This window comes from Plectropomus leopardus, chromosome 18, assembly GCF_026936395.1.
Source record: "Plectropomus leopardus strain MGB_pleo_1.0 chromosome 18, ASM2693639v1, whole genome shotgun sequence".
Lineage (NCBI taxonomy): Eukaryota > Metazoa > Chordata > Actinopteri > Perciformes > Serranidae > Plectropomus > Plectropomus leopardus.
Genome location: NC_142193.1, coordinates 8,348,701 through 8,361,554, shown reverse-complemented (window position 1 = coordinate 8,361,554; position 12,854 = coordinate 8,348,701). Strand labels below are relative to the sequence as shown.

Genomic DNA, 12,854 nt, shown 5'->3' with positions numbered 1-12,854 from the left:
TCCTAAAAACAGCTGGAAACTGATGAAAATGACATGAAATAGTCCTTAGAGACACGCCTTGCATAGAAAGTTACAAAAAACACCAAATACACCCAAATATGGCATGTCGAAAAATTAAACAAAAAAGCAAGGCTATAGTATGGCAAAAATGTCAAAAAGTGACATTTCAAAAAAAACTCTGAAAACTGATGAAAACAACATAAAATATCACACAGAGACACGCCATTGCATATAAAATTGCAGAAAACGCCAAAAACACCCAAATATGGCATGTCGAAAAATTGAACAAAAAAGCAAGGCTATAGTATGGCAAAAATGGCAAAAAAGTGACATTTCCTAAAAACTGCTGAAAACTGATGAAAATGACATGAAATAGTCCATAGAGACAAGCCATTGCATAGAATATTGCAAAAAAATGCCAAAAACACTCAACTATGGCATGTCGAAAAATTGACTGAAAAGCAAGGCGATAGTATGGCAAAAATGGAAAAAAATGACATTTCCTAAAAACAGCTGAAAACTGATAAAAATGACATGAAATAGTCCATAGAGACACGCTATTGCATAGAAAGTTGCAGAAAATGCTATTAAAACCCAAATGTGGCATGTCGAAAAATTAACCAAAAAAGCAAGGCTATAGTATGGCAAAAATGGCAAAAAAGGACATTTCCTAAAAACAGCTGGAAACTGATGAAAATGACATGAAATAGTCCTTAGAGACACGCCTTGCATAGAAAGTTACAAAAAACACCAAATACACCCAAATATGGCATGTCGAAAAATTAAACAAAAAAGCAAGGCTATAGTATGGCAAAAATGGCAAAAAATGACATTTCCTAAAAACAGCTGGAAACTGATGAAAATAACATGAAATAGTGCGCAGAGACATGCCATTGCATATAAAATTGCAGGAAAATCTAAAAACACCCAAATATGGCATGTCGAAAAATTGACTGAAAAAGCAAGGCTATAGTATGGCAAAAATGTCAAAAAGTGACATTTCAAAAAAAATACTGAAAACTGATGAAAACGACATAAAATATCGCACAGAGACACGCAAATTGCATATAAAATTGCAGAAAACGCCAAAAACACCCAAATATGGCATGTCAAAAAATTGAACAAAAAAGCAAGGCTATAGTATGGCAAAAATGTCAAAAAGTGACATTTCAAAAAAAATACTGAAAACTGATGAAAACGACATAAAATATCGCACAGAGACACGCCATTGCATATAAAATTGCAGAAAACGCCAAAAACACCCAAATATGGCATGTCGAAAAATTGAACAAAAAAGCAAGGCTATAGTATGGCAAAAATGGCAAAAAAGTGACATTTCCTAAAAACTGCTGAAAACTGATGAAAATGACATGAAATAGTCCATAGAGACAAGCCATTGCATAGAATATTGCAAAAAAATGCCAAAAACACTCAACTATGGCATGTCGAAAAATTGACTGAAAAGCAAGGCGATAGTATGGCAAAAATGGAAAAAAATGACATTTCCTAAAAACAGCTGAAAACTGATAAAAATGACATGAAATAGTCCATAGAGACACGCTATTGCATAGAAAGTTGCAGAAAATGCTATTAAAACCCAAATGTGGCATGTCGAAAAATTGACCAAAAAAGCAAGGCTATAGTATGGCAAAAATGGCAAAAAAGGACATTTCCTAAAACAGCTGAAACTGATGAAAATGACATGAAATAGTCCTTAGAGACACGCCTTGCATAGAAAGTTACAAAAAACACCAAATACACCCAAATATGGCATGTCGAAAAATTAAACAAAAAAGCAAGGCTATAGTATGGCAAAAATGGCAAAAATGACATTTCCTAAAAACAGCTGAAACTGATGAAAATAACATGAAATAGTGCAGAGACATGCCATTGCATATAAAATTGCAGGAAAATCTAAAAACACCCAAATATGGCATGTCGAAAAATTGACTGAAAAAGCAAGGCTATAGTATGGCAAAAATGTCAAAAAGTGACATTTCAAAAAAAATACTGAAAACTGATGAAAACGACATAAAATATCGCACAGAGACACATAAATTGCATATAAAATTGCAGAAAGCCAAAAACACCCAAATATGGCATGTCGAAAAATTGAACAAAAAGCAAGGCTATAGTATGGCAAAAATGTCAAAAGTGACATTTCAAAAAATACTGAAAACTGATGAAAACGACATAAAATATCGCACAGAGACACGCCATTGCATATAAAATTGCAGAAAGCATAAAACACCCAAATATGGCATGTCGAAAAATTGAACAAAAAAGCAAGGCTATAGTATGGCAAAAATGGCAAAAAAGTGACATTTCCTAAAAACTGCTGAAAACTGATGAAAATGACATGAAATAGTCCATAGAGACAAGCCATTGCATAGAATATTGCAAAAAAATGCCAAAAACACTCAACTATGGCATGTCGAAAAATTGACTGAAAAGCAAGGCGATAGTATGGCAAAAATGGAAAAAAATGACATTTCCTAAAAACAGCTGAAAACTGATAAAAATGACATGAAATAGTCCATAGAGACACGCTATTGCATAGAAAGTTGCAGAAAATGCTATTAAAACCCAAATGTGGCATGTCGAAAAATTAACCAAAAAAGCAAGGCTATAGTATGGCAAAAATGGCAAAAAAGGACATTTCCTAAAAACAGCTGGAAACTGATGAAAATGACATGAAATAGTCCTTAGAGACCACGCCTTGCATAGAAAGTTACAAAAAACACCAAATACACCCAAATATGGCATGTCGAAAAATTAAACAAAAAAGCAAGGCTATAGTATGGCAAAAATGGCAAAAAATGACATTTCCTGCAAACAGCTGGAAACTGATGAAAATAACATGAAATAGTGCGCAGAGACATGCCATTGCATATAAAATTGCAGGAAAATCTAAAAACACCCAAATATGGCATGTCGAAAAATTGACTGAAAAAGCAAGGCTATAGTATGGCAAAAATGTCAAAAAGTGACATTTCAAAAAAAATACTGAAAACTGATGAAAACGACATAAAATATCGCACAGAGACACGCAAATTGCATATAAAATTGCAGAAAACGCCAAAAACACCCAAATATGGCATGTCGAAAAATTGAACAAAAAAGCAAGGCTATAGTATGGCAAAAATGTCAAAAAGTGACATTTCAAAAAAAACTCTGAAAACTGATGAAAACAACATAAAATATCACACAGAGACACGCCATTGCATATAAAATTGCAGAAAACGCCAAAAACACCCAAATATGGCATGTCGAAAAATTGAACAAAAAAGCAAGGCTATAGTATGGCAAAAATGGCAAAAAAGTGACATTTCCTAAAAACTGCTGAAAACTGATGAAAATGACATGAAATAGTCCATAGAGACAAGCCATTGCATAGAATATTGCAAAAAAATGCCAAAAACACTCAACTATGGCATGTCGAAAAATTGACTGAAAAGCAAGGCGATAGTATGGCAAAAATGGAAAAAAATGACATTTCCTAAAAACAGCTGAAAACTGATAAAAATGACATGAAATAGTCCATAGAGACACGCTATTGCATAGAAAGTTGCAGAAAATGCTATTAAAACCCAAATGTGGCATGTCGAAAAATTGACCAAAAAAGCAAGGCTATAGTATGGCAAAAATGGCAAAAAAGGACATTTCCTAAAAACAGCTGGAAACTGATGAAAATGACATGAAATAGTCCTTAGAGACACGCCATTGCATATAAAATTGCAGAAAACGCCAAAAACACCCAAATATGGCATGTCGAAAAATTGAACAAAAAAGCAAGGCTATAGTATGGCAAAAATGGCAAAAAGTGACATTTCCTAAAAACAGCTGAAAACTGATGAAAACAACATAAAATATCGCACAGAGACATGCCATTGCATATAAAATTGCAGAAAAATCCAAAAACACCCAAATATGGCATGTCAAAAAATTGACCAAAAAAGCAAGGCTATAGTATGGCAAAAATGGCACAAAGTGACATTTCAAAAAAAATACTGACAACTGATGAAAACGACATTAAATATCGCACAGAGACACGCCATTGCATATAAAATTGCAGAAAACGCCAAAAACACCTGAATATGGCATGTCGAAAAATTGAACAAAAAAGCAAGGCTATAGTATGGCAAAAATGTCAAAAAATGACATTTCCTAAAAACTGCTGAAAACTGATGAAAATGACATGAAATAGTCCATAGAGACAAGCCATTGCATAGAATGTTGCAAAAAAATGCCAAAAACACCCAACTATGGCATGTCGAAAAATTGACTGAAAAAGCAAGGCTATAGTATGGCAAAAATGGCAAAAAATGACATTTCCTAAAAACAGCTGAAAACTGATAAAAATGACATGAAATAGTGCGCAGAGACATGCCATTGCATATAAAATTGCAGAAAAATCCAAAAACACCCAAATATGGCATGTCGAAAAATTGAACAAAAAAGCAAGGCTATAGTATGGGAAAAATGGCAAAAAAGGACATTTCCTAAAAACAGCTGGAAACTGATGAAAATGACATGACATAGTCCTTAGAGACACGCCTTGCATAGAAAGTTACAAAAAACACCAAATACACCCAAATATGGCATGTCTAAAAATTGAACAAAAAAGCAAGGCTATAGTATGGCAAAAATGGCAAAAATGACATTTCCTGCAAACAGCTGAAAACTGATGAAAATAACATGAAATAGTCCATACAGGTATTGCATAGAAAGTTGCAAAAAATGCTATTAAAACCCAAATATGGCATGTCGAAAAAATGACAAAAAAACCAAGGCTATAGTATGGTATTTCCAAAAAACAGAATGTTGCAAAAACGGCCAAAAACACATTATTAATGCATGTTGAAAAAATGACCAAAAATGCAATGCTAAAGTATGGCAAAATATGTCAAATTTTGACATGTCCAAAATTTGCTCAAAACAGCTGGAAATGATATAAAATAGCATGCAGTGACATGCCATAGCATTGAATGTTGCACAGCCAAAAACACTTTAATAATGCATGTTGAAAAAACAACCAAAAAATTCAATGATGATGCCAAAAATCAGCTGGAAATGGCACAAAATAGCATGCAGAGACACACTATAGCATAAAATGTTGCAAAAACAGCCTAAAACACCATAATAACATGTCGAAAAAACGGCCAAAAATGCTGTACTAAAATTGCAAAAATGTCAAAATATAATTTCTCCCAAAAATGCTACGAACAGCTGAAAACGAATGCATATTTAAAAAACCACCAAAAAATGCAATACTATAGTATGGCAAAGAATGTTAAACATGACTTGTCCAAAAAATGTTGGAAACTGCATAAAAAAGCGCGCAGTGACACGCTATAGCATAGAATGTTGCAAAAGAGGCCAAAAACACCATCATAACCCATGTCGTACAGAGTTTAAAATATAAAATATGACTTTTCCTAAAAATGCTGAAAACAGCTGAAAACACCATAAACATAAAATATTATTCCCAGACAAGTCATAGCGTGGAGCAATGAATATTGAAAAACATCATAATATATCATGTTGAAAAAACATCTGAAAAACACCATATTATAGCGTAGCCGCAGCTCTCCTCTTTAAGAGTCTCTTTCTCCCCCTTAGTCAGACACTCCATATAATCGAACGCCACCTCAGACCTGTGACAGAGTTGCTTATTTTAGCGGTAGGGTGTATCTTTTCTTTTCTCTTTTTTGTACGTGATGTGTACCCAACAGTGTTTATTTTCACAGTTGTCCAGACCAGGAGGGAAACCCCGGTCCATCCACTCTTGGGGGATCCAGGGTGGACCTTCGGTTGTGTTTGAGTCTTTCATTCACTTGGGGTCGGCAGAAGCATAGCAGCAAACAGAAAGTTTGCTTTTTTTCGCTTAACTGGTTTCTTTCTCTTTTTTAGCCACTTACCAGATTCTCTCAAGGATGAAAAGGTGAACACACAGGGTTTGTAGAAAAAGGTTAAAACTGCTCGAGGCAGGCTTTATTCAAAGATAAAAATGTCAAAAGCGTAAATCAAAAAAACAGTTACCTAACTCCCTGTTAAAGGAGCTATCTGTAGCGTCTAATGCAGAGTCTAAGCGAGATAAGGAAAAACCACACATGCATATAATGAATCAAGTTTCAAGAGCAAAAAGCACAGACAATGATCCGTTGTTTCTCTTTTATCTGGAGGTCTGTCGCATTATCACTCCCTCCACTCTCCATCTCTTGTCACTTGTCACTGGAAAAAGAAGCAACAAAATAAACAACACAGAAAGAAAAAAAAAACATAACATATAAGAGGTCTTAGGGTGATGTATAATTTAAGGCAAGTTGCCTAATTTAAACCTAAATACCCAACATGATGATACATGCAATAATTATGAGTAATCTGTCTCATAGGCTAAATAAGCACACCATTTTTGCCACTATTTTTCTCCCAAATCCTTTTGGAATTGTATGGAAGTCATTTGTTCCAAAATGTTAATGTTTAGGGGTGGCATGTTGTAGAAACTTCCTCCACCTTGGGAAGGGGCATGTTGGGGTAGAAGATTCCTCTTCCTGCAGCTGGGGAATTTCCTCCCCTCCGCATGTGGTTTCCGGTCAACGGTTGCTCAAACGGCTGCTGCTGTTGCTGCTGCTGATTCATAAACATGTTGAACAAACTCATGAGCCAGGGTGCAGCCCCTTGCATGTTCATAGAGGGATTCATCTCCCTCGGGGGGAATGAGCAACCTGAGGTAGGATCTGGGTGCAAGTCTCCATTCTTGGCTGGTCTACCAACAACAACACAACAAAGGATAACTACCATATAGGTTGTCTTACTATAGCATATCGTCCAAAACGTCATAAAACCTTCATAGTGTATTTTATCATTCAAAACTGCATTTAAACGTCTTAGTAAAGCATGTTGTCCAAAATGGCAGACAAAACCTTCAAAGTAAAGTATGTCATCCAAAATGGAATAAAAAATTATAGTAAAGTATATTGTCCAAAATGTCAAAAATATGTCATAGTATATAGCATGTCGACCCAAATGGCAAAATAATGTAATAGTATAAAATTTCACCAAAATGGCCTAAAAATAAAAAAAAAGTCATACTATAGCATGTCTTTCAAATCTGTCTAAAAACATCTTATTATAGCATATCGTCCAAAACGGTATAAAAACATCAAAGTATAGGATGTTGTCCAGAATAGAAAAAAAACAATGTACAATAATACAATATGTCAAACAAAATGTAATAAAATTGACACAGCATCATAAGTCATCCAAAATGGCAGAAAAATGTAACACTATAGTATGTGGTCCAAAAAGAAATTAAAAAGTCATTGCATGCAGTACAGTACAGCATGTCTTCAAAAACTAAATAAAACCATCATAGTTATAGTATCTCGTCCAAACCAGCATAAAAAGTCATAGTATAATATGTCATTATAAATGGCCTAAAAACTTCACACTATGGTATATCGTCCAAAATTGTATAAACACGTCAAAGTATATCATGTCAGCCCAAAAGGCAAAAAGAAAACATCATAGTATAGCATGTCATCCAAAACAGCAAATAAATGTAATAGTACACTATGTCTTCCAAAAAAGCATAAAAATGTCATAGTATAGTATGTCATCCAAATCGGCACAAAAATTTCTTATTATGGTATGACGTCCAAAAAGCCATATAAACTTCATTCACAACTTAACAGTGACAACAACATCCATGCAGGTGGCTTCTTCAGGGGCTTGAACGGCTCATCTCCTGGGCAAGGATGAGCTTCAAGCCTGCTAAGTCTCGGTCTGTAGTCCTAAAAAAGGGTAAAGTGTCCGACCGGTTCCGTTTTGCCCTGGGAGAGACCACAATTCCATCAGTGACCAAGAAACCGGTCAAGAGCCTGGGCAAGATCTTTGACAGCTCCTTGAAAGACTCAGATGCCATACAGCGAACCAAGAGCAAACTGTCCACCTGGCTCACAGCGATTGACAAATCTGGCCTCCCTAGAAAATTCAAAGCCTGGATCTACCAGCGTGGAGTCCTGCCAAGAATACTCTGACCCCTGTTAGTCTACAAAGTACCAATAACAACGGCAGAGGCTCTTGAAATGTCTATCAGCCAGTTTCTCAGGAGACGGCTGGGGCTCCCCCAGTCCTTGAGCAGCATCGCCCTGTACGGCCATTCCAACAAGCTGCACCTTCCTTTCAGTGGACTAACAGAGGAGTTTAAAGTCATCCGTTCCAGAGAAGTGATGATGTACAGGGACTCCGAAGACACCAAAGTCGGCGCAGCAGGAATCCTCGAGAACACCGGGAGGAAGTGGCGGGCACAAGAAGCCATCACTAAAGCTCAGGCGCGACTAAAGCATAAAATGCTGGTGGGCCCCATGGCAACTGGACGAGCAGGACTTGATTCCTTTCCGAAGCCGCGCTACGACCTGGCCCGTGGAGAGGAGAAGTACCCACTGATCCAGGACGAGATATGAGCAGAGGTGGAGGAAGAACGCTGCAGTAAGATCGCCGGCCTGTCCAAACAAGGAGCGTGGACCAGGTGGGAGCAGACTGATTCCTGTAGAGTCACCTGGGCAGAGCTCTGGAAAGCAGAACCATTTCGCATTGTGTCTCGTCCAATCAGTCTATGATGTCCTCCCAAGCCCGGCCAGCCTAAATACCTGGGGACTGGTGGACACTCCTGAGTGCAAGCTGTGCCAGAAGAGGGGCAGCCTGGAACACATCTTGAGCTGCTGCTCAAGAGCGCTAGGGGAGGGTTGGTACCGCTGGCGCCACAACCAAGTGCTGAAAGCTTTGGCAGAATCCATCTGCACAGCGATCCAACACTGCAAGACCCAGGCAGCCCCCAAACAGTCAATCACCTTCATTAGAGCGGGGCAGAAGGCACAATATCACCAGCCTAACTCTACAGGGGGGCTCCTCACCACAACTCCGGACTAGCAGCTTCAAGTCGACCTCGGAAGACAGCTCAAGTTCCCTGCCAACATCACAACCACTTCTCTCAGCCCAGACTTGGTACTAACATCGGAGTCCACCAAACAAGTCGTTATTCTGAAACTGACTAGTTGTGTCCCAATTCAGGGTCTGCATCCTTTGGAGGATGCAGCCTACGCGGTCTACAGAGGCAACTCCTTCAGAGGCACCTCCGAGGGCCGCATCAACGGTTGTTAATGCCCTTACCCCTACGTCAGTTGATTCCTGCCATTACGACAATTATTTTTGAAGATCACGGGGGCGCTAGGAATCTTGGGAAATGGAAGGCCTCGAAGGATAGTAGCGATGTGTCATTCAAACAGAGGGAAAACAAGGCCGCATTTGTGGGCTGCATAAGAAGAAGCCTTCAAATTGGGACCAAATGGGACACCCTTCGTGCAGCGCTGTGACATAAAGGCCTTCGAATGGAGCCTCCGAAGGATGCAGACCCTGAATTGGGACATAGCTACTGTTCTCTGGGAAGACTGGATTGAAGAGGCCCACAGATGAAAGAAGGCCAAATACGCAGAGCTCAGCACAGAGTGCCGGAACGGCTGGAAAGCCCGCTGTGAGCTAGTTGAGGTCGGGTGCCGAGGCTTCGCTGGCCATTCACTTCTGAGAACCCTCAAACTCCTTGGAGTGAAAGGACTGCAATTGAGAGCCATCAGAAACATCCTAGAGGCTGCAGAGAGGTCCTTGCGGTGGCTGTGGATCCATAGGGGGGATCCATGGAACAACACGGCATTTGGACACAAGCCGGTGAATGGTCAATTCCCGGCTGGGTCGCCTGGACGAGGGTGTATGAAGATTAAAGACCCGAAACACCCTATGACCCCGGGTACTTCACTGATGACATGTCCAAGTAGCACCAGAAGGTGTATTCAAACTCTCATAGTACAGCATGTCGTCCAAAGTTGCAAAAAAGTCACAGTATACTATCTCATCCAAAATGCCCTGAAAACAGTATCTAAAGCATGTTGTCAAAAGAGACTTAAAAAAGTCATAGCATAGAAGGTCATCCAAAATGGCATGAAAACATCACACTTTAGCATATCATTCAAAATGGTACAAAAATGTCACAAAATAGCATGTCATTACAAAGGTGCAAAAAGGGGGTCATAGTATATCGTCCAAAACAGCAAAGAACAATCATAGTATACCATGTATACCAAACGGTATGAATGCAAATGTATAAAAATGTCATAGTATAGCAAAATGGCATGAAAACATCATACAACAGTATGTAGTCCTAAAAAAAGCATAAAAAACATCATACTATAGTATGTCAAAACATCATAAAAACCTCAGAGTATAGTATGTTGTCCAAAACGGCTTAAAACATAATACAATAGTATGTGGTCCAAAATGGTATAAAACAGTCATAGTATAGTATGTCATTCAAAATGTCATAAATATGTTATAGTATAGTAGGTCGTCCAAAACGACATCAAAACTTCATAAAAACGTCAAACAAGATGATGTCATCTAAAACAGCATTAAAATGTTACAGTGCAGCATATCGTCCAAAATAGCCTGAAAAGCCACAGTACAGTAAGTTGTCCAAAACGGCTAAATAATGTCATAGTATAGTATATTGTTCCAAATGGCTTAAAACTTTATTATAAAGCAAGCTCTGATTATACGTAATATGTCGTCAAAGATGGTATAAAAACATCACACTACACTAGTTGTCCAAAAAGGCATGAAAAATTTGGAGTATAGTTTATCATCTAAAACGGTATAAAAACGTCATAGTAGAATATTTCGTCTAAAACGGCATTTAAACATCTTACTATGGTATGCTGTCTAAAAGGGCATAAAAAAGTCATCGTAGTTTACTGAGTCCTAAATGGCAAGAAAACATCATACTGCAGTATGTCGTCCTAAAAAGGCATAAAAAACATGCTATAGCATGTCAAACATCATAAAAACCTCATAGTATAGTATGTTGTCCAAAATGGCTTAAAACATCATACAATAGATTGTAGTCTAATATGGCATAAAAAAGTCATAGTATAGTATGTCTTCCAAAACGGTATAAAAACCTCATGGTATAGTATGTTGTCAAAAACAGCATTAAAAGGTAACAATATGGTGTGTTGTCGAAAACAACAAGAAAATGTCGAACTATAGTGTGATGTGCAAAAGTGCAAAAAAGGGTAATAGTGTGGTACTTCAACAAAACGGCATAAAAACATCATACGTCATTCATCATTATTTTTACAGGGCATACTACAACTTTTTTGAGTTTTTCAATAATTTTAACATGCTATTCTGTGACTTTATTTTATGTTTTTCTACATGCTATACTATGACTTTGTTTTAACATGCTATACTTTATCTGTCTCACCTTACAGGTACTCACCTGTACTGCTTGAAAGTAGATCCAGCGACCTGGTACTACCCTGGCTTTCAACCCCTGAACTCTGATGTTGTTGGTTCACCATGTGACTGGCTTCGCGACCGCTGATTGTGCTTGATCCATGTCCACCGGGATGCCACTTCTGCCTGCTTAGAGATGCTGTGCACCACTTCCTCAACGAAGGAGCCAAAGGCATCCTTTTTTCAAAGGCAAAGGACTCATCAAAAAAATCGGTCAATTTTGCCAGATCAATCTCCTGAATGTTGAGGGTGAAATCTTCCTTAGCATGGTGGCTCATGGACTAGCGGGATACCTGCAAAGAAACAAACTGATTGACCAGCAACCCAGAAAGCAGGCCTCTTGGGCTTCTCTGGCTACCTGGAAAATGCTAGTGCCATCTGACAACCAGATCTAGGCTGCCAAGAAGGAGGGAACCGGCTTTCATGTGGTATTCCTGGATCTTGCCAATGCCTTTGGCTCAGTCCTTCACCTCCCTTGATCTATCTTGTTAATACTCTCTGATTTATGGGATTCTTCTTTTTTTCCCTTAATTTTACTCAACTCTAGGGTAAAAGAAAATTTGAAAAACATCTGGTTTTCACAGGCCAAAAATTGTTGCCCAGAGAAACAAAAATTAAATTTAACATTTGAGGAAGTTATAGAATAATGTTTTAGAGTTATTAAAAAGACAGGGTTATTACATTTGAGGGCTAAAGAAATGCTATAATTGGTCAATTGATTGCAATTATTGTAATTCCAGTTACTGTGTGTCCCTTTGATGACCAGAGCTGGAATGTATTTAAGTACATTTAATCAAGTACTGTAGTTAAGTACAAATCTGAGGGACTTTTCAAGTACTTGAGTATTTTAATCTCATGTTACTTTCCACTTCTACTCCACTACACTTCAGAGAGAAATATTGCACTTTTTACTCCACTACTTTTATTATTAACTATTACTACTACTTTAATAACTTAACAACTAAAGATTTTTTGCACACAAACCAAACGAAAATATAAACTCAACTCAAACAATTAGTCCATTAATTAGAAAATTAATGGGCATCCATATTTAAAATTGTGTAGGTCATTTTTCATGCAAAAAAAAATTCATGGTGCCAGCTTCTCATAATATGCATGCAAACTTAGCTCTTATTCTTTTAATTATTTTGAATTCCTAAATGTATAATAAATCAAATCAAATTTGCATGTGTACTTTCATACTTCAGTACATTTCCCTAAAATCACATTTACTTTTTATAAGTTTAGGATGCCTAATATGTGACTTATGATCAAGTGGAATTTAGCATTGAACACACCTGTGTAAGAGCAAATTTGGATACTTAAGAACATTTTGTGCATCTTGAGTTGACTTCACTTATATTTTTCCCAACCAGAAAATTAAGAGAAAATATAAGACAAATTTGAGAGACTGTTGCTGCATGAGGCCTAACGTGTTACATTTCCAGCCTTCTGTTGGTAGCAGTGCTTATCCAGCTGTCACTTTTTCACTTGCAGGCCTATGC

At 37.6% G+C, this 12,854-nt stretch overlaps 1 pseudogene; it reads left to right on the top strand.

Moving 5' to 3' along the window:
* Nucleotides 1–6,912: 6,912 nt before the first annotated feature.
* On the top strand, nt 6,913–11,318 carry LOC121956214 (uncharacterized; annotated as a pseudogene).
* The last annotated feature ends 1,536 nt before the right edge of the window (nt 11,319–12,854 follow it).